General features: G+C 37.0%; 2 long non-coding RNA genes across 3 annotated transcripts in view; one reads left to right on the top strand and one right to left on the bottom strand.

The window, feature by feature from the left end:
• The window catches only part of LOC112989464 (uncharacterized), a 43,188-nt gene that overhangs the window by 7,158 nt on the left and 12,813 nt on the right, over positions 1 to 23,217 (top strand). The window lies entirely within an intron of this gene.
• LOC112989451 (uncharacterized) lies at positions 16,223 to 22,604 on the bottom strand. Of its 2 annotated transcripts, XR_003260827.2 has the most exons (4): positions 22,531 to 22,604; positions 19,893 to 20,091; positions 19,368 to 19,503; positions 16,223 to 17,297 (listed from the first exon to the last, which is right to left on the bottom strand). It is a non-coding gene; the product is annotated as an uncharacterized LOC112989451 (long non-coding RNA). The 2 variants fall into 2 exon arrangements; XR_003260826.2 differs by lacking the exon at positions 19,368 to 19,503.

The raw sequence follows: 23,217 nt of genomic DNA, 5'->3' as shown, positions 1-23,217 counted from the left end.
CTTCAGAAGGAATTAGAGGGGGCTAAATTTGCTGAAAAGGTCTGCTTTCACTCAGACTTGGAGTATAAGGATTATTTGTTGATATGTGTATTTAAACCAAACTGATGTGAATACAAAACAGATGTTTATTGGGAATTTTTTTTGTAATACATTTGAACCATAAAGACTAAGTGACACTTTTTTTTAATCTGTATTTCTGATTTTTGAGGAAATGTGTATTCAAATAGATACAATACTCTAAATGATATTTTTATTTTGCAGATTCTTATTCAGTTACAAAATACAGCAATTTTGTAAGACATTGTGCTGCAAAAAAATCTAGATACAAAATAAAATGACCATCTATATAAAAGAATATAAATCACATTGACCTAAAGCTAGTAAGTACTCTGTATTTTTAAATAATTTTCAGAAACAATATTTAAAGACTAGATTAAAGCTTCATTTCCATATCCATTCTCACTGAGCACATGAGAGGCTATCAGCAAGTAGCTGATGAGTTTTAACAAGGAATCTAGTACTGGGAAACACTTCAGTGTTAACTGTATTTACCACACGTAGTTGCATTATTTTAGGGGACTGTTACTATTTTAACTGTCATTCTCTTCTTGTGAATCCTCCAAGAGTGAAAGTGGAGATAATACATGTTCCCTAGTCTTACAGTCTCTCTTCTCCCCTCATAGCAGCTCTCCATAAGGTTAAGGAAGAGAAGGACAGTGCTGTTTCGAAGGTGGTCCCCTCAGTACAAGAGTGGGATAGCTGCATCCAGGTGGCTTTTGCAGGCACAGATCTGGGAGACTAGCCTGTAATTGAAACTCATTAGCCCCATAGGTGTGGGTTTACACTATTTCTAGTAAAAAAGAGTAAGGGAAGTTACTCGGAATTGTTTTTACCATTTTTTTTTCACTTCACATTTCTCAAACTTGAGCTCGACAGTTTCTGTTTTATTATAATGCTCTGACATTTATAATAAACATGTTATTGTTCTGATACTCTTACTAAAACCAAAAAAGCCCTGAAATTTGTACGATTACTATAAAACGTCCCTTTAAATTCTTGTGATGTTAATTCCTGATTCACTTAGTTGATGGGCGTTTTACTACTAATTCACTTGGGAAGAGGACTCTTTCTCAATCTCTGGTTCTTCTAAATACTTAGATCTGTAATAGAACATTTAGTTCTCACGGGATTGTGTTATAAGTTTAAAACAGAACACAGTAAATTCGAAGATGAGAGTCACACATAAAGGGAAAAATATTTTCCACCTTTTCTGCAGTTTCCTTTTGTTCTCACTGTATGGTATAATATGTAGAGAATGCACTGAAAGCCACCTGCTTCCTTTTTGGTATCTTCAGATACCTTTTCTCCAAAGCCTAGTGGTTTACAAAGCAGTCTTATAAATCTGGCAGTGGGGATGACCTTGAGGTTTTGTGACTTATGCTGACAATTATGTGTCAGTGAAGTGTTGCAAAACATTTAAATAGCACAGTATGTCCTTTCTGCTTGTATCTGCTTTTTGCAGACCTCAGTTTTAGGATGTTGAACATCAGTTCCTTTTCTGATGATTGGCGTTATGATTACATAGGATATAAATCTTATATAGTGTTTCACTGTGTACAGATGCAGCCTAGAAGCAGCTTTACAGAGGTGAGATTGATCCTTTTCTGAAGTATGCTACACATGTCTGTACCGTTTAGCACTACATGTGTGGGGATACCTAAGCAAGTTCTGAACAAGCTCATGTTATCCACATGTCACAGCACAGTGTCTAGTTTGGGTCTTTGATGTGGCACCGTGCTCTTGTGGTTACTTGAATTCATGTTAGAACTACACTGAGACAAAATACAAGCTGAAATTGTATGCTGTAAGCATATCTTTAACATTTTTGAAACTGGGAAATTCCTGCTTAGAAGAGGAGAGAGGCAAAGAACGCTTTATACAATATGCTTACACTAGTCTATTACAATAAATTCAGTATAGACTTGAGCTTGCCATGAAGGTGTAGTAACAACTTTACCCTATTCACTGAAGCATGGATACATAAAATAGAATTTAAAAATGCATTTTTAGGCACTTATGTACTTGTATAGCTTTGTCTGCATAGTTCAGCTGGACAAAATATGTTCATTTAGCAAACAGCTGGTTCTTGCTTAGATTTGCTTATACATTCTTTCCTCCATCTGCTCAGTGGTGTTAAACCCTGGCAGAAGGGAAAGAGCATCTTAAATAACAGCAATTTGTTGAATGAATAAGCAAGAGGTAATAGTAGGTGCACTAGTATATACAGGTCTCTGACAGTGACAAGGGTTTTTAGCGCTGTTTGCTAAGCCTGTGTGCATAAACTCTAACGAACGTGCAGCTGAAACATTTGCCAGATTTACTGGCAGTTAACTTTAATTGTGAATGCTCAGAACACTGGCTACTCGGAGACCATATATCAGTTTAGGAACGTAGTTCAGTGATCCTTATTTAGCATGGGCCCAAGGGCTCAATATCACCTTTTCTTTTTCCTTCATCGTTGGCTTGTTTGAGCTAAGCACTGTTGAAAGCTGCACAAGTCTCTCCATTGACTTTGGTTTAGTCGATCATCCTATGACAGTATACTAAGCGTGTTGATGAAGTCCTTGCAGTTCCTAATATACACCCACGCATAATGGAAGACTATTAATGGCCATTGTTGCTATTACTCAGTTTCCAGTAATATGTCACTTGTTTTTTCAGGATGAAAGCCCCCATCCTACACAATGTTACAATTGAAGTGTGTAAACAAAAGTTTCTTACAGCATAAATCGAATAGTAAGAGCAACATTTTCTAAACTTGGAACTTTCCCTAAATCATGCTTACGGATTCATGTGACATGTTACAAAAGTTGCTTATATCATTGTTTGGTTTTTGAACATGACACTGAACTTGTAGACAGCTAAAGGCTGCTGCCTTCCGTAGGTGGAAGGGCACAAAGGGCAAGTTGCGTAGTGAAATGGAATTGTGACTCAGCTTTTGCCTGAGAGTAACACTCACTTCATTTCTGCTACTTCCTCCTGGTTATCAAGAAACGTCCTGCAACACTGAAATAATGAAATGTTCTGCCCATTTGAATAATACTTTCAAAACTTACTAAAAATAGTGAACTGCAGAAAAGAAAAGTAAAGCAGTAACTAGCAGTGTTGCTTTCTTTGCTGTGAAGTTCGGTAGGAAGAGAATGCTATTTGTAATTTTAGGGGAAAAATGTTTATCAGTTCTTGCAACAGTTGCCATAAAACATTAGATAGAGATGAAAACTTTCTGTTAAGATATTCCCTCTAATGTAATTCAGCTTTGCTGTATAGGTGTTTGACTGTAACAGTAGCACAAGTGTGTTGGGAAGACCTGAGAGGGGGTTCTTCCAGTGACTGCATGTGTCTTTTCTATGCTTGGTATGTAAGTGGGACATCAGAGATGGAAAAATTATTAGCATCAGGACAGAATGGGCCCTCTGCATCTTGTGCAGAGCTTCCTGACCTTTATGTGTTTGATGTGGCTGAGAACCGGTACTTCCACATTCCCTGAACAACTCTCTCTAGTGTGAACAGTTTAGTGTTAAATAGGTAGGTTTGTGGGAGTACACTTCTTGATTAAGTATGTTTTTAATTTCTTTATTATTGAGGACCTTAGTTTCTCCTCTGGCTCTCACACGACAAAAATTCCGAAGTTTCTGTATTAGCAGCCCCTACAACTCTTCCAGATTTGCCGCAGGACAACATGGCAGAGGTAAATGTAGCGTATGTTTTTTTTAAAGAAAGGGATTCAGAAGTTGCCAGAGACACTGACAGGATTGTTTTCTTAAAGAATCTTTGACCCATCTTCTGATCATGATAAGAGGAGTGCCTGGTCAAGAATCACAGAATAATACAGGTTGGAAGGGACTTCTGGAGGTTATCTTATTCAACCCAGGGTCTACTTACATCAGGTTGCTCAAGGCCTTGTCCGGTCAAGTTTTGAGTATTTCCAAGGATGGAGATTCCACAACTTCTCTGGGTAACATGTTCCAAAGTCTGACTACCCTAATGGTGAAAAATTTCCTAATCTAATCAAAATTTCCATTGTTGCAACTTGTGTCCATTGCCTCATGTCCTATCACTGTGCATTTCTGAGAAGAGTTTGGCCTCATCTTCTCTACACCCTTTTATTAGTGTTAGGGAAACTGTTCAATCCAGTGTCCTTAACCAGGTTTGACTCTAGGTTTCCACTTTATCCAAAAGATACAAAATATTTTTTTATAAGATGATTTTATTAGTATTACAGCTCGAGCTGGGTCCCTCCGCTGAGGGATCCCGAACGGAAAATTCCTTGGGTATTAATACCCTACTGGTTAAATTCTTTGTTGTCCATTCTCCAATTTGTTGCACCAGTGACTGCTCGACAAGTAGTAGCTTCTTTGCTTCTGGTTGGTTTCCCTATTGTCTCCACGTGGACTTATGGTACTCGCTGATCGTTGTTGATGCTGTTTTCGCTGTTTTGTTATTTTCTTATCTCCTTGTTCTCTAATTGTTCGAACTGGCTCAGACAAGTTCGGGAAAAGTTCAGCGATGTGTGGCCTTAGGCTTCAGTAAATTTAGCTACCAGTGCTAAGCAAATGCTATTATCTCCAACAATTAGGTCCTAGAAAACAGCAACAGGATTCCCTCATGACCATCTCCTCTTAAGACCGTACAGACGCATTTCTCTGGGAGTGCTGCTTTAGTACTATTTAACTCTCCTCAGTAAGGTTGAATGCACACCTCTTGGGGGAAGAGAAGGTGTGTTCCATCTTCCCAGAATAGTATCTGAAAGATCACTAAAAAGCCTCAAGACAGAAAAATACATTTGCATATCTCAGATAAAATTATGACCTTTTCTATGGTGAATAAGAGCCAAGGGTTGATGCTTTCCAGTATTGTCCACTATTCAAGTCCTGAAACTGTTTTTTTGTACATAAGATGACACTGATAGTTGCTAAAGGGGTGCAGGTTGAAAAGCCTGAAGGGATGCTTCATGGCTTGATGGTTATTCTTCAGTCCTAGGCTCTAGGTAAAGTTAAGTCTATTTGGCACTGGTCTGATCACTGTGAAAGACCTCAGTAGCTCTTAATAACTACAAATACACTGATCACCAGTACCAGAGCCTCTTTCTCTCTCTTTCTACAAGGGCAAAGTCCTTTGAAATTTCACCCAAGTTTTTGACAAAAAAGTCTTGACTTTCTCTTCAATGAGGCTATTAATCTTCCATTTTCATTCCTGAGCTTCATAAGCATAGCGGAGAGGAGAGGTTCACAACCTCAACTGTTTGTCCAAGCTTCTGTGTCATTCTAAACTGAAGCCTTGGCCTTATCCTCTTTATTTCACATGCAGAAAGAATGAAGTATCTACTGGCCTCTCCATAGATGCTTTCTAACTGAAATACTTTTTGGACAGTATTCTCTTATTGAGGAGCTAACATGTCAGCTTGTTAGAAGTTTCTAGATTACCTTGCGATTCAAAATAGCACAGGCTATTTAGTAGGGAAGTCTACCTTTGATTTTATTCTGCAGACCAGTTACTTGGTCATCCATTCATATTGTTGCAAAGCACTTAGCCATTTTGAGGGCTCATGCAGACTTGGTAATGTTCTTCATGTCTTTCAAATATACTGTTATCTTAGGTATCTATTAAATGCATCTTGGAATTCATGTAAAGAAGAATTTGTAAACACAACAAAGGTAGCAGTTTTCTTTTTTTAGAATTGCCTGCTCTATGAGGCATGTTCTGCCTGGTCTTCTGTTTCACTGTGTGTGTCCAACATGACAGAACAGAAAACAGGTCAGAGTGGTATCTGCTCTTAGAGCTCTGGTCAAAAGTACAGAAAAGACTGTTCTCCCCATTTGGTGCCAAGCATGCTCTGGCTCCAGTGCCTGGGACGTGCCTCAACCAAGAGTGCAAGAGATGTATCTACTCTAAGAACAAAACATGTAAAAAGCCATTTTTCCTTTCTACATAGTGCACATCCCTGGCCTTATAATGTTCCTCACTGTGGAAGTTTCTATTGCTCCATTTGAGAATAGGGTATAGATGAAAGTCAGTCCAAGGACCCATTACATTGCATTTGTAGTATAAATGTGTGTCTGTTTGGGAGTGTGGGTGAATTTTTCTGTAGTAGCAATACTTACCATCTCTTTGGCTAATGTTGCTTTTGTCTTGGTCTAGGGAAAGAAATGCACTCAAGTAGATCATGGAGGGTGTTTTTGTGCTGTGCAGTAATGTTGTTTTACACATTTCTAAGAGGCAATTAGTAAACAAAGTGAGTGTCTTGGAATATTCCAGTGGCATCTCTACTTACAGATAAAGCTCTAGGAAGGAAAATTTCCTGATGGAACTTCTTTAATCTTCTTAAGTCTTAATGTTTTTCTTGGTCAGTCTCTCTTTCATTCCCTACCTAGGAAAAAAGAAATAGGTGATAACCATAATAGAGGAAAAAATTATTTCCTACTAATATGTCAGCATGATTGTGTGCTAATGCAATACTTGGGAGTAATTTTTTGTCTGCCTTACTTCTATGGGCAAACATCAGGGGACAAGAGAGCAAAAAGGTCTTAAAATCCCTTTGTTTGTTTTGAAGACATGGAAGTAATTGTGAAAACTTGTGAAGCACTAGTAGCATGTGAGCACTGTAAGCACATATCCACACTACAGAGTGGTGGTGTGAGCAACTGATGAGTGGTGCAAATTGACCTTTACCTGTCCTCTGACTGGCTGGTGCCATATCAAGCTTCAGTTTTTATATATGGACAGGACTTAAATTAAGGTCAATATTCAAATTACACTATGAATCAAGTTTGCAGCAAAATCAAATCTATTATCAAATTTCAAAAAAGCCTTCAGGAGTGGCTGTTGGATCAAAAAGTAATAGTTGTTCCACATGCAAATGTCATGTATTGGCCTTTTGAGAAATAGAGGTATTCTTAATTCCTATAAATATAAAGGCAAAACCTAGGGAAGTGAGGGCACTTTTCATCCAAGCATACAGGCTGTATTAAAGACTATAAAGGAGCATAATTATAAACTTTATTTGCTAATCTTGTGTAAAAATTACAAACTGTATTGCTGTTACAAAGTTTTCAATTCCATTGAGCTTGTGCCTCCCTGAAGCAGCCCCTTTGCTAGCCATTGCTGAGCTCTGTACTGCCCTACCTAAATTGCTCCAAGTATCCCAGCAAACTATTTTGAAGCTAGAACAGGCATGTCTGGATTATACTGCAGCCACTGTTATGACTGCATGTTTAATTACCATGAGTTAACATAATTTTTTCCTTTAAGAGGGCAACTCTTGGAGACGCTACTCTTTTTCTTTGGTTTTATTGTTTCCGTTAGTCTAAAATAAAAGACTCTCAGACTAAAAAAGCATAGAAGTTCTTTTTTTTGTGAAAAAAATCTGTGCCAGTGTGAATATGTCTTACATGAAAAAATGTAGTATGTCGGTTGCACTTAACACTTTCAAAAAGTTCTATGCAATAGTGTACACAAGAGGTTTTAAAGTAACTTTGAATAGGACCTTATGATGTATATATATTTTGAGTAACGCTGGACTTCGTAAATGCAAATATGGCGTTGGCAGGATTTTTTTTATACGTGTGTAGATTTTGTCATGTGAAGATCACATCATGTGTAGACCAATATAAATGACCATCAAAGTGATTGTTTACTGGTGACAGCAGTTCTGCTTTGTAAGAGCACTTTTCTGGGAACTAGTGGTATGCTGAATTTCCATTAGTTTCACATGTGAAATTAAGCTTTCTCATATAGTTGCTTATATGTCCAGTGCCTTCTACTTGAATCTTAGTTTACCTCTTGACAGCATGCACTGGGAGGTCCCATTGGTGTTAGTGGAAGATACCTACTGAAATAGTCATCTCTTTTACCTGAGAATGGGAATTTTTCACGTGAAGTCAGGCAATTCTATTCTGTTTAATGTCATCAGTTTAGAATTTAAGTCTCTTTCTTAATGCAATTCTGTATGCATTATTCCTAATTATATGAAATAATTACTTAATTAAGTACATTTTAAAGTATAAGTAGAACTATTCTAGATAACCATCCAGTAACGGCATGTGTGTCTATACTAATCTATAATCTCATCTCTTCTATCAAATTTTTCACTAAGCAGCATTGAACTCACCAAATTTTGCATAAGAAGTTATTTTGTTTGTTAATGAGTAAAATGTGGTTAGCATTATTTTAATGTATATATGAATATGACTCTCCATATGACATTGGGATATCAATGGGACTGCTGTCTTTAGAATAGGGTTAGACCCTCTGTTTTTGCATGGTAGATACTGTATCTGTTTTTAAGGTAGATTACATACTGATTCCAGTCTAATCACTGTATTTCAGTGTACACATATATATGTATTAGTATGCTTTGGTATACATACCACCATATTTGTATACATTCTTTACCAAGTTAGTGTTCTAGATGAGAACCTATCATACAATTTGATAGCAAGTAACTTATACATACGTACAAAATTTCCATTTGTATTTAACTATAAATTATTGCTATTCCAATGTATTTCATCTTTTAACTGTTTTTTTTCTATTGTAATGAGGCTAACTACTATATTTCACCATTTTCTATATGACTTTCTAATCAAGAGTTATATCATGCAGAAAAAGAAACCAGGGAAAGTTACTGAAACCTACATGGTACAGAAAATGTATTTAAATGTCCTTTCAGTGGATGTTGCTCCCTGTTGTCATGCACAATTGAAGCCTTTTTACACCTGATTATTAAAATTGTAGGGCATTTTACAAAAGAAGTCATTTACAATAAAACTTTAGTTTTCAATCTTGTGTTCTAGTAAGACCTTTTGGAAAGAAACCAAGTATTGGGATTTTGTGTGACTCACTGTGGTAGGTAATTCTTAATCTCTGAAGAATATATGTTCTATGGTCATTGGAAAGTACACTGTTGATTGTATGGGGGGGGGGTATTTGAATTATTTAATGTATTACCAAATACTTGATTAGTAAATAATGTTTTATATAAGTGAATTTTGCTTATGGAGAAATTCCATGCTAGACACAGTATACCACAGACTTGGAAGTAAATGAGAATGTGTTTTGTTTTTCTCAAGTATGTGATCTGGAATGACAGCATAGGAGGGAGTTATGCTGTGCCAGAAACTCTTCGTAAAATCCAAAACCCACACAAAATAGATCTAGTTTTGAATTTTGTTATGTACACTGGATGTGAACAGGGCTCATCTGTGCTTGCAAATCTTTTGAAAAGATGTTAGTATTAGTACAGACATGGAGAGCAGACATTTGTGATGTTGAAATAGTACAAAGTTAATGAAATCTCATGGTTTTGCAGCAAGACCAGCTGAAATTTAATTATTTGGTGTTTATGTTGTGAATGTTTTTGTTTGGGTTTTGGCATAAAACCTTGTGAAGATAATTTGTTTTGTTTCACATAAAGCAGAAAGTCTGGTTTTGGAATAAAATACATACTAGATTTTGTAAACTTCTTCAGAATATTTCCTCTCACTACCAATCATTCTCATACCATGTGTTCTAAACTAAACAATCCAGATTATAGATGAATGTCGAAGTCTACAGTCCAAACATCTGTTCTATCATCTTTTAGTGCCGGTGAGTTATTTCCTCTGTTCAGCTCTAACTTTTCTATGGAAAAATTATCCAACTGTGAATTAATCAGGTTCCATTATCCCCAGTAACTCTGGCCACAGCAGAGTACTTCACTAGATAAGATGCAGCATGTGTATTATTTTAGACTAGGCCTTGCTCTGTTACTAGTGTTTAAAGTTGCCCCTGCTCTCCACAGAAATATTTTAAGTTTTGCGTAGGTGAATGCACTAAATAGGTTCTTATAACCTGATCTACCTAACTTAACCTTTTTTTTCTCCATTATTTTGCTTTATCTGGGTTATTTCCTCTTCTCTTACAATACTATACATTTGGAATTCAACTGTAGAAACCTTTGCTAAAGTTTACATAGTGTGGCTTTCTTAACTGGAGTCACATCTCACATTTAGTTACTTACTTCATTGGGCTTATCTGCTTAAATGCTTGCTGTTATCAGGCTTTAAGGATTTAATCCTTTACAGCACTTAGGTATTGCATCACATATGTAATGACTAGGATGCTAGGGACCCAAATTCCGATTAACCTGGTGAGAACTGTGGCTGAATGGTAGTCCTCTCAGGCAGGTTCATTTTCCCTCCCTGCTTTATTTCTGTTTTGAGTCTGTGAGAGTTTGGATTTTTATGAAAGGAGCTCAAAACCAGAGCTGCGCTCTGAAGTGCATGAAGATTGCAGGATCAAAGTCTGCAGATAGCGTTCTGCATACAATCAAAAGCAAGAGTTTTATTAAGATAGTATGAGAGGTTTAGTTCACCTCTCAGATAAGAAACAGATTACAGTGTCCTTTATGCAAGGAGTCATTGTCCTTATATTAGCATAGATTCAGGTTTTTCTCCAAGTCCCTATCCGGCATTTTTCTTGCACTTTTTGTTTACCTTGTGCTCTGCACAGAGTGTATAGCAGGAAGGTTATCATTACACAGGCTTCCCAAAAGATTTCCATATTGCAAGGAGCTTGCTGCCAGGCCTCTGACAAAATTCAGGAAATGTATTCAGCCATATTTATTAATTCAATAGAATGGTATCAGTGATACTGGCTGAGCAAAGTGAGGTCTAACACTCAAGACATTAACATTCTTCTGACTACAGTGCCTTAATTTTTAATGAAGCCATCCTGTTTATTCCAGAACTTCAAGGAATGTTCTTGGCATTGTTTTGAGGTTTCCTTCTGATTGTGATGATATATGAAAATTCTGATTTTTGTTATTTTTATTTGATTTTATTTCACATATCTCAGTACCACTGGAGTGTTTCTGGGTGGTAAAGAGAGGAAAATCAGGAGCCCTGGCTTAGAACAAAAATAAAGTCTCATGATTTGGGGAGAAGGAAGAATGAAAGGCAAGCAAAATTACGGTTGGGGAAATAGAAGAATTTCAGATTGGTGAAATTAGGATTTTGGTAGGGTTTTTTGTTGTCAGGGAACATAGTTTTTCAAATACAAAATGTTTTCTTAGAACGAGCAGAGTTGTACAGTCTTTTTGTTGAGAAGCAGATGGACCGCTCTGTTTTGCTTCAGTTTTCCAGCCAAGCAGACAACAGCCTGAGAGAAGCCAGGAGATATGAAGTTCTTTTTATTTTATTAAGATGTAGTTGTTGTTTCTTTACTTTCAAGGCCTTTTTATACAGGACATTTCCAGATCTGAAGATCAACATGCACTGCTTCACATGTCCCAAACTGAGGAAATATTCCACCCAGGCAGTCTTGTAATATCTTGCAATAAGCCCCTTGGAACCAATCTCCACATTGCTCCATATAGAGGGTTTAATTTTGCCAATGCACTGTAATAAGAGTTAGTGCCATTAGAAGAGGATTGTGAGGACTCTAAGAAATTAATCTAGCTTCTGATTGTTTAGTCAGAAAACTATGGAGCCGTGTACGTTGTGAATCAGCATTCTGCTATTCCAATCCTGAAGAAAATTATTTTCCATTCTAACACAAATGGCTTTATGTGGACTGGTTTACTGGTAACAGTCAGTTACTTCAGTCAAAGTATGTAATTATGTAATTTCTTTTATATTTTCATATGTCATATTATTGTTTATTATTGTAAATGATCTGTTTCTGATTTTTTGAGTGAAATGAATAGCATTTTGAAAAATGTAAGCTGCCTCTGGCTTCCTTACAGTAGGTTTGAATGATGGTGATTATGAGGATACCCACAGTTTATTATTAACCTCCAGCAGTTTAAGCAAGGAATTCTAAGGCTGGCTAAGTTGGAAAATTAAAGTATGCCTTTCTTGTCCTTCTAAATGTAATCAGTTTGTATTTCCCACATCCCCTACTTCCCGAGGATGGCTTATTAATAATATGTTTTTTAAAAGTCAGGGTGTTATATAATTCCTTCCTGTTTCAACATTTCACGGTATGGTAATAATAAACAGAGTATTGGTGGAAAATTTACAGCAAGTTAATAGCACAGTCATTCCTCAACATGTACCTTTGCAGGAATTAAAAAGAATGAATGACAGCCTATCAGCCTCACGCTTAAAATATGTTCATAATGCATATAATTAACAGACATGGCTCACTCTATTTATGTCACTGTGCTTTGATTTTTTTGAAGTTTTGTGAGTTAGGGCCATTAGCTTTGATAAAATCTTTGATGAGAAGCATTCGCTGAACATGCCTTTGTTCTAGGATTTGGTCTTAAAAATTCCATATTTGGGATTCTTACCTCTAGGAAAATGTAATGGAGTGCGCTGATACAGATGTGCCTTTTGGAAGGAAAAGCCATTTGTGGCCAGTAAAGATTCTTTTCAAGGTTGTTAACCTCTGTATCCTTAAAATGTATTTATATAGATGCCTAATTATTTCTGCAGTTTCAGTTGGAGTATGTTTCCCAAACAAAACAATTGTGTAATGTTGCTATGCAGTTACACAGATGTTACCTTTTGCCCCACAGATGCCTATGTTTCAGTTATGGGTGAAGTAAGCTCTGGGTGACTTCTAAGTCGGTCGCACTATTTTAAAGTTTTCATATGCATATATATTTGAATATTAATTATGTAGTTATGCTTATTCAAATTATTATTATTGCATTTTGTCAAGACACAGGACCATGGTTCTGAAAGTCTATCTATTGGGTCACAATCTTGCCTACAGCATTGAGGCAATACAGCTGCTTGACAACAGCTTCATTAGAATTGGAGTGCATTTGCTGCATTTACCTATTGGTGGTACAGTCTTTAATTCTGCAATGCAAATGCACCAGAAGGCTATGAAAAATACATGATTTTCTGTTATGAATATCTAAATGTCAGTCTTTTCTTTAAAATGAGTGCATATGTTGTTATATACAATTGAAGATATATAATACCTTGTTCCATTTTGTGTTGATGGTGCTAGTATATTTTTTCCTCCCTTATTGGTCTTTAAGCTTCTGCATAAGAATGATGTGTTCACACTGTAAAGTCTCACCAGACTTGCATCGTTTTTCAAAATCCTTGTATCTTATTTGAAACTTGTCTAGTAGCTCCAGAGAACAGTTGAGCATGAGCTAACAGAGTATGGTACAATTATAGTCTTTCCTAAGTCTCTATATTCATCACTGAGGAACCAGGTCCTGAAAGAGCATCTTGAAGTTAGTATGAAATTTGAAGGCTAATTTTTCTAACAAATACTATGTCCAGATTTGTACAGCAAATCCGTGGCTCAGAGGAATCTGGGTCACCTCATCTGTTTCTTTTCAATATTATCACAACCTAAGTGTAAGAATTTAGGGGCTGGTTTTTATTATGCATGATATGATGGAGTTTATCATAGAAGTTAGGGTAGTATTATTTGGCTTCTCCAAATATGTATGTTTTGATGAAGGGACCTGTGAGAACAACAATAAAAGTTTCCTCTTGAAAACAGGAGATAAGCACTTAATCAGTGCCTAAGCCAACAGCATAATAAAAAGGAAGGCACTTCAGTTTCCCAGAGCTCAAATGATCATTTTAAGAACAAATTCCAAATCATGAACCACTGGAGTTTCTGCAGTAAATGTCACACTGACATTTCATAGTACCCATAACGAGATGGATCTGCAAGTGGACATCATTATCTAAATCTACCTGTACTGTGTTTTACTAGGAGTCTCTTCTGGGGGGAACTTTTTCTGGGGGGAAGGGAAGTCAGTCCTGTTGATACTCTAGGTAGGCTGTCTGTCCTGTCACAGTCATATCAACAGTGGACTACTCTAGCGGGTTTGCCATGGATGTGGCTTTGGATTATCCTTCTAGGAGGTGTGACTTCTGTGGTATTGGAAGGCATTCGCCACCTTGCCTTAGGTTACATTCTGTCAAAGCTGTATCGTATGTGTCACTTCTGCATATCCCTGATCAAAATTTGGTGATTTAGTCAATCCTTTTCAAACTGCAGGGGTAAGAACATATTCTGCAGTGTGCAATCCTCTTTTAACAGAGAGTCATTTTGTTCTTTGCTAGGCCTTTTATTTTAATGGTTCCTGAAGTTAATGGGATGTCTTATGTTCAGATTTTAATGTTAGCTTGTATGGCTGCTGAAGATACACCCTTATATTTGTAAGACTTGGGATCCCTGAAAGTATAGGCTCAAGTGGCAGTATATTAAGACTTCTTGACTCACAACCACTAAAACATTAACTTTTTTTGCTACTATGCAAATAATCATGGGTTCCCTGCATTCAGAGTTGCACAATTCCCAAGTTTTGCCCCAACTCTTTTTACGATATGTTACTGAGTTGAAGCCAAGATGTTCCCCTCTTGGGTTCTCCTCTAGCAATGATTAAGTAATCAGTAACAGATACTTCTTTCTTGTTCTGTCTGCTGTTACCTTGCAGTTGTTATTCTGTCCCTTTAAATCATGGCACCAAGATGCCTTCAATCCACCTACTGGAGATTCTGCTTCTTTTCTCCCGTGAATAAAACTGGTTTGGCAGTTTTCTCTGTTTTTGGACGGGGACTTGTTAACACACCTTAATTTTTATGTATTTAAGCTTTCTGTAAAATGCTTCATATGCTATAAATGAAGATGCATCATCTCAGAATTGAGTCACATGTTTAATTGCAAATGACTTGAGCTTACTGCATTTTCGTGTAATTCTGTGATGTCCTCTCCAAAGAAACAGCACATGATTATTTGTAAGCTTGCCATACTGAGGAGGAAATTTGATAAGGTTTTCAGAAACTGCATTGTAAGGCTAGTAATTGCTGTGATCCAATAAGGGAGCCCTCTGTGGTGGCATCACTAGAGAGAGTAAGCGTGGTGTGACTGCTGCTGGCTTCTCGGATCACGCTGTCTAATGAAAGATTAATGAGGAGATGACTTTTTATAACAAACATATAATACTGCCGCCAGGTCACAAGTTTGATTTGAACCAATCAGTTTAATCCATTCTGCTAAAGGTAGCTACTGATAGCATGCTTATGAGAAATAAAATAGTCTGCAATCTAAAACAGCCTGCAAGTTCTTATTGTGTCCACTTTAAAGAAACAGTATTCATTTTACAATGTCATCCAAACCTTGAAAAGAAAGAAGAGTTTAAACTCAGAGGGAAAATGTTAAGAAGAATTAAAAAAAAAATAAGCTCAGGATAACTCAACTGAATGAATCCTGAAATTAAAAATACACTAGAATTAAAACTCAGTTAGATATAGGGAAAAAGAAATAAGTCTTATATTGTCAGAGTTAATCGTTTCTGAAAGAGTATACATTAGAAACGAGTATTTGATTTGACCTCAGGGTTTAAGGATCAGATATGCCTTAATGTCAGTGCCCTTATTCCTAGCAGTGACTGAGTCATATTGACCCATCTGAGGAGAGTTGGAAAGAAATTGGGCAATTGTTCTTCTCCTGGTCTTGTACTAACAGAGGGCCAGATAAGTTTCTGATGTAACTTAGATGAGTCTACAGATTTTTTTAAAATTACTCTGACTATATTAGTTCCAGAAAGTAAGTATAGGATGCAGAGGAGGGTATGTAATTCAAGTATTTCCATCAGAGATGATCCTGTGAGAGGCTGGAAAATCTGAAAATCAGAGAGCAGAATAAGGAAAGACAAATCCAGGATTTCTTCCTAACTTCTCACTAAAACCTTTGAGGTTGACTTTGCACCCATATTTCTTTCTGGTAGTATTTTACTGCACAGGTGTTGGCAGTGAGTTATTGTGGCTACTCATGGAATAAGATACTGTAAAATATGAATAACGGAGCTCAAGTTTGAAGCTATTTATCATTAAGTCTCAGTTTTCTGAGCTGCAGAATAGGAACTCTCTACTTTTCTATTAAAAATATGTTCAAATTCTGTAATGAAAGATTCAGGTTTTCATAGCATGCATGGTACAGTTGTATTACTGTCTTCTCTGTATATACAGGACAGTGCTGACCTGATTCCGGTTGCTCCTTATGTATAAAATAATATGTCAAAAAATCATGACAGATTTTTTCATCAATGAAAATAACTACCTATGTGGTAATTTCTGCCTAAATCAGTAACATCATAAACTTTAAAAATGTTAATATTATATTTAACAATATAATGTTCCTAATACTTGAAACAAATTAATAGAGTGAAATTTGTCACCAAAAATTTCAATAGCAAATTTTAAAATAACATTAACTAGGTCTAGAAAAGACTGTAAGTGAGCAAATACATGTGGAAAGGCAAGAGAATTTTTGTGCTAACATCATTCTCCAGGAGCACAGGTGTACCAAAACACTCCCTTGTGGGAAGTAAGCAGTCTGCGTGGTAAGCAAGCCACTGAATAGCAATTCTAATAGCAATTACAGACCCATATTTTGCCACTTTTACAACGTTGTGAGAAAAAATATATTGTCATTAGATGACATTGCTTAATATTTAGCTTTCTGGTTTTCATCATACAGTAGGGGAGAGAAAAAATTAATCACCTCTGGTTGCAATCTGAGGTTTCAGCCAGATACTTGTTTCAATCACTAAAAAAAATCTCTTTTTTAATAGGAGCTTTTCCCCTCTGTATTGATTGTATTTTGCTTCTAGACTACATTGTGTTCCACTGCAACTGTGTTTCTTGGGTTAACTTGGAATAAAGGATAACATGAGAATTCCTGTTTCCTTTTTCTACTCCAGAGAGTGCTTTACATTTTTAAGTTTTTGAATAGAACATCTTTCCCATAAAGCTTGGAATTTATTAGGATCCCTTCCTAGGAGAGCAGCGTGGCCTAACAGGCAACACCCACCCCCAGGAGATGGGCGCTGCCATGTTCTTATCCTAGTTCATTTACTTGGTGGCCTTACGTGGGTCTCTAAACTACCTCCCAGGAGTGCTGTGAGGAGTAATCAGGAAAGATTGCACAGCACTTTGAAGAAGCAAAGTGCACATTATGTCTACTTTAAGAGTACCATACATTTACAGTAAGCCTTGAATATAAACAGTCTGTGAGGTTAGTGGAGGAGATTGTGTTTTTGTCAGTGATCTTGCCTGAAGAATGACAGTAAGATTTCTGATTCTGGTAATATGACTTCATAATTGCACAGACTTTCCTTTCATGATGAAATCAGACTTTGTCATCTCTGTTTTTCCTTGGTAGCTGACATTTCTGATAAAATTTCCTGTAAAGCTTGGGAAAAAACAGAAGTGTAGCTGTATTTGTGAGGACTCATCTTGAAATAAATTTCAGAGATGTTTCTATCCATAGTCCTGCAACAGAAGATGGAAAAAAGACATGTTCAAAAGACAAATATACGAAAACTGATGTCTAGAGAAACAAAAAGTAGTTTTTAATGCTAATCATTTTACTTTTTAATTAAGGAAAGGATGTTGTAGGACATATTCAAAGTAGTGAATTTTGTCGGCTCACTTATAGTTTGATCAGATTTTTTTTTCTTTCATAATAGACCTTTTGTCTACATCTTTAGCATTTATCTTATTTTTATTAGTGTGTTGCCTGGCAGCTCAGGTCACAGACTCTTCTGTGATTGCTCTATTTTGATTTAATTTTTCTTAAATATGAATGACAAGACCTTATATGACCTTCATTCTGATCAGCACTTTGTATCCTGACATTAATACTTCTGTATCTTTCCCAGAAACTTCTCACCCAGAATTTTCTGGTGTTGTATGTGCCACATCACAATGATGGCTCATAGTCATCCTCAGACAGACTAATACAGCCTCTTCTTTCTCCTAATCTGTTATTCCCAATTTGTCATGGGAATTCTTATCCCTGCATATGACTATGGACTTTATTTTATCTAATTTCATTCTGTTTCTGTTATGGCAGAGTTACCCATCATCATCTGGTGTGAAATCCAGTCTGGAGAAAGGAAAGCTGTGAATAATACTGCTGCTTTAAAATTTAATTTTTAAACTTAAATTGGTTTCATTTATTCTTAGCTGCTCCTGAGCTAAGTCTCTAAAACTGGATGCTCAATGGAACTCAGTGTAGCTCCATCTGAGTTGGTGCTTTCTAATGCTGTCTTGAATCTAGCAGGATTCATTAGCTCAGGTGAAGAGCTGTGTGAACTGTGTTATTTCTGAACTTAAGCTTGGTTAAGAATCATTATAATTGTATTTGTATGCTGTTGCTGAGGTGTAGTGAGCTTAAGCTAGCATGCACAAAGCTATTCTAGGTATCCCTACACCTGTGTCCTGATCTATCTGCAAACTAGGTAGCCCACCCGCAAATCTTAGAGTTACTGAGTGTGTGCTGATCTCTTAATAACTAGGTAGTTGACAATCTGAGCATATATATATGTCTTTTTAGTTCATATTTTCCAAGGCAACCTCCTACTTGTATTTTGCAAGTGATTTTGCAGATACAAATCATTTGGTAATTTTGTTATCTGATGTCATTCTCAAATTAAGCAGATGTTTAAGTGCCCCTATTTACCATTACAGTTATTTGCAAGTGTAGAATAAATGATGAGGGCAAGAAGCCCTTTGAAACTAGCCCTTTGGTCTTGATTTTGCTTCAGTTGAAATTTCTGAGAAACTTCCCACTAATGTTTGTGGGAATGGGCTGGGGCATGTTTGTAGAATAAAGGCATTATTTAGACTGCTGGTGGTGCAGTGTGTGTGAATATAGCTGTTTTTATACAGCTATATGTTAAGAAGTTAGCCTGAAATTACTTTCGATATTATTTCTTGTACTCTATACAGTACATATGTAATTAGAGAAGCATGTTGTACAGCAAACCCAGTTTGAAAAATTGATATTTAAAGCATAAAGGAGGCAGTGACTGAAGTCCTGCCAGGCTGTATTGAATACTCACATGTATTATATTGTAAACATAATATGATTATATTGTATGTTGTCATAATAATTGGCAGTGGTATTGGAGTCAGTCATTGAGTGCTTTGTTCATGTGGTAATAGATGACAAGGGCTACAATGTTTGCTGGCAGCAAGCTTTTTTCTTTTTTTTTTTCTGCAGTAAATTGGTTTCAAAATAATTTTGTGTTTTTTTTAAAGCTGGCTATCTTAGGATCCAGATGGCTTTATCTCTTTGTAATGAAATTTGGGACGTTCTCCTTAAAAGTGCTGTTCACTCAGTGCTGTCACAGAGGCTGCATTGTTCATTTTTCTTAAAGCGTGACACTGCAACGCCAGCGATATGGCATACTTACTAGTGGGCAACAGCACGGAAGGGTGGATTAAGTCAGATTCATTTGAATCCAAGCTGAAAGGTAGCACGAGTCAAGAGAGAACATAAAAACTGAGTTTGGAGGCTAGCAAAAAATTTTAGGTTACTGGGAAGGAACAGCTTACCATCAGTTTCCCTAAGCTGGATTCGGTCCTCCTAACTCATGCAAGTCATGTCACTGGGTTGGAGAAGGCTGTCATGTGACAGGAGCTGTTCATGGTGAGGAAGCACGGCACAGCTCTCCATTTATTTGCAAAGGTCCTAACGGGGCAGACAAGATAGATAAGAAGTGGGAAAGGGACATTTTTCCTGCTGAAATGTCAAGACGTTTCTTACTGAGATCATTGCTGGAGTTTTACAGGACAAGACCCTCTTAAAGTGGTTTCTTTTAAGATCCAAATCATATGTATGACAGGGCTGTGCAGCCTCCTGGAGGAGAATTTGTGATGGCTTGGGGCATTCACAATAAGCGCACACTTCAGCTGAGGCAGAATGGATTTCATCTAATACAAGTTTATCATAGCTGTAAAAAAGGCTGCCAGCACTACTCTTTCATCTTCCATCAGATTCAGACTAAGACTCAACTAGCTGGCTCCAGGTTCCTGCCAAATCCGCACCAACACACACCCTATTCATCACCATTCTTTTACCTTTACGTGCATCCTGCACTCTTTGCCAGTTTGAGTCCTGATCCAGCTCTCACTGACTTCAGTTGTACATGATACAGCAATATGTTTCCTCACTTCTCAGGCTTCCATGCCTTTTCTCAAACTGCTTTAAATGCCTCTTCTGGCTGTCCAAGTAGTGACATTGCTGGGGTGGTTTTCACCTGTCATGAGCTATGTCTACCTGTAATCAGCATTTAGAAACACAGTATGTCAGCAAGTGAAGAACAGCATGTTTAGTTGGATCTTCACAGGAAAACTGAAATTGGTATAATAGTAGTTGCCTAGAGTGATATTTAACCTGGTCTCTGTACCTCTTTTTCCTCTTGAAAATACCAGTGTAACCTCCTATACAGCAGTGCTTCTCAAAAAATATTGGGGGATTTAGCCTGGTACCGAGTCATATGGAAGAGGTATATCTGTTTGAATCACTAATATCAATATTGTTTGAATCAATAATACGTATTGGAGAAATATCTTAGAAGTTCTTTAGGGATTTCCTAGCCAAGGGCTGCCTTTGAGTAACTATGTTTAGCTTTTGAACATCTTCTAAAATCAGGTCAAGGGGGTTTAGTAATTTAGTACTATCTTGAAAAGCAAATAGTTGTTAAATACAGTATCTCGGATTTCCATTTAGAAAGCACAGTGAACATTGAAATGTTTTTTCCAACACTGTAGGGTTTTTATTTACCTGCAGGGGTATCATCCAGTGTATGATGGAACTGCTGCTGTTATCCTCACTAAGACATAGTGAGGTGGGCCTGTGTACGCTCTAATACATAGCGGGTCCTCAACCCAGGTATTATAAGCATTGCAAACTGCAGATGTTCCAACAAGTGTTTTTCTCCTCAACATTCTGATTGTTAATTATGCAGCTAATCAGCATTTAAAAACAAAGTCTGCATATAAAGACTCTATTCATCCAGTGGAGACAGGCAACAAGTTGCCATTCTACACAAGTGCTGTGCACAGTAAGATGTGCGTCAACTGCATGGTGATCAAACCAGAATCATCACAGAGGAGTTTTCATAGCATACAAGGTAGCTGAAAATTGTTTTTTTCAAAACTATCATGATTTTTTTTGGTGTACTTTACACCCTGCGAGGGGAAATCTGTTCATGCAACAGTGCTTAATGCTGTAATTGGGGCTGATTTAGCTTGTACTTTGACTGTGTAAAAAAATCCTGGTGTCTCCAGAGTCTTTTGTGATTTTTGTCCACTCCGCTGCTTTAGCAGTCAGGCTTTTTAGACCATGAAAAATCTTGAAGGCACAGCTGTGCCTGGTCACACCACTTTCTCGCAGTTTCTGTAAAAGGTACTTTCTGGTGGTTTCTGCAGGGAGTGGCAGAATGAGGTAGAAAAGCTCCTCTACTAGAGCTGTTAACCAGAAGTGGAATCTGTTTATACTCTCTGCGCAGGCAAATTAAGGAAAGGGTAGGCTTGACATTATTGATATTCTAAGGTAATATGCTTGAAGGCACATAACCACCAAGGCTTAGGAAAATACACTGTTCAAATATTTACAGATTTTTGTACCTTGTACCGAAGAAGGAAGGGAGCACATAGACACAGCTTTTCCTTGATGAGTCATCTTATTCCTTACAAATCTCCCTTTGCCAAAATTATTTGCAAAGAGACCTTAAACTGTTTTCTTCAAAGTGACACAGTGTTTTAGAAAACTGGAAGATCAGGAGTGAGCATCTCAAGCTTCCTGCATATTAATAAACATATCTTGCTTTAGAGGCTGTTCAAAGAGGAGATGCAGAGTTTGTAAACATCAGTGCTGTGCCACTTCGGAGTCGTGCTAAACTCTTTGTATTAGAATAATACCATGCCTTTTCAACAAGTATTGTGCAAAGTGTTGGCTGTCATCCTTTAAACAGTACCATATTTGCATTTCTTTTGATCATCTGTCCAAGAACAAAGGTCAGTAGGTTGAGATGGTATTGTTTAAGTGCAATTGATCTAAAAATATGTCAAAAGGAAACTACTGTATATGAACAAATTATGGGGAGGCTTTATATGGGCTTGCTGATGTCTATAAATACATAAAACAAGGAAGAAGCAGCTTATGACATGGTTATTTCTGGAAAAGCGGAATATATGACTGTCGTCGTTACACTGTGCACAGAGTCAAGCTGCTGCCACTGCAGAAATTGTGAGCAGAGATAAGAACCTCAAAATCAGAAAAATAAAACAATGACCAATGAGCAAACTATGAGCTCTTTGGTCCAAATCCACCTCCATGCAAATCAATGGCAAATCACCTATTAATGTTGGTTGGATCAGGCTTAAGAATTTTGCTCCCCTCTTTCTCTTTTTCTTTTAAACAGAGAAACCTTTCTTTCCCTTTCCAGAGAATACCCGTTCTGATCATGAGCCTGAGGATCTGCTAATCTTTAATGATTTCTGGCTGATCACAACATAGAATATTCCAAAATTAGTAGCATGGTGTCATCTCACTTCCTCATCAGAAAGAATACTAAAATACATTTACTCTACACACAGAACAAACTACTAAGTCAGTTAATTTGCTCCCTGTATCATATGTCATTATTACGCAGTCACCACTGTATAGAACCCAACATTTTGTGTTCAGCAGCAGTAGAAATTACCAAAATACCTGTTCAGCTACAAGGCTCAAGAAAGTATCCAAACTTGAAGACCTCAGGAAACAAAGTTGCCATCAAAAATTCCCACAGTAGTTTTAGTTATGCATAACTTGTTTTTTAGTGTACCTTGTTTCCTACCTGAACTTTGTTTTTAGTCTAAAGAACCCTGCAGGAGCTACTATTTTCTGTAAAGTATGAAGTCAAGCTAGTTAATAATGTTAGCAAGCGAACTTTAAGTCTTTTCTTTAAACATCTCACTGCAAGGCATTTTCTCCTCAAATAATTTTGTCTGCTTTTTATATTCTCTGCTTGCAAAACATTCTGTCTAAAATGTGGAGCTTGATGTGGTGTTTCACTGTAGGTTTTACCAGTGTGCATGTAGTCGTATAAGGGTATTTGGCTATTCACTACATTGCTATCTGTACATGCAAGGATCATACTTCATCTTTTTGATACAACATCATGTTTGTCCACTGTGATCCTCAATGCCTTTTAGATTGTGTTTTCCAGGGAAGAGATTTGGCTGCTGGTGTAGTGCATAGTTCTAATCCCTTTGCATTTGAGTGTATTAAGACATGTTTAATTTGGATGGGGTCAGCTTATCAAATGATCCAAATTGCTCTGTATGACTATCTTCAGCTTTTATCCTAAGGTACCATTTTACTAATCTTTGTGCCGTCCACAAATCATATTATTAT

This window comes from Dromaius novaehollandiae, chromosome 3 (genome assembly GCF_036370855.1).
Source record: "Dromaius novaehollandiae isolate bDroNov1 chromosome 3, bDroNov1.hap1, whole genome shotgun sequence".
NCBI lineage: Eukaryota > Metazoa > Chordata > Aves > Casuariiformes > Dromaiidae > Dromaius > Dromaius novaehollandiae.
The sequence above is the reverse complement of the archived record's forward strand: the minus strand, read 5'-3'. Positions and strand labels throughout refer to the sequence as shown.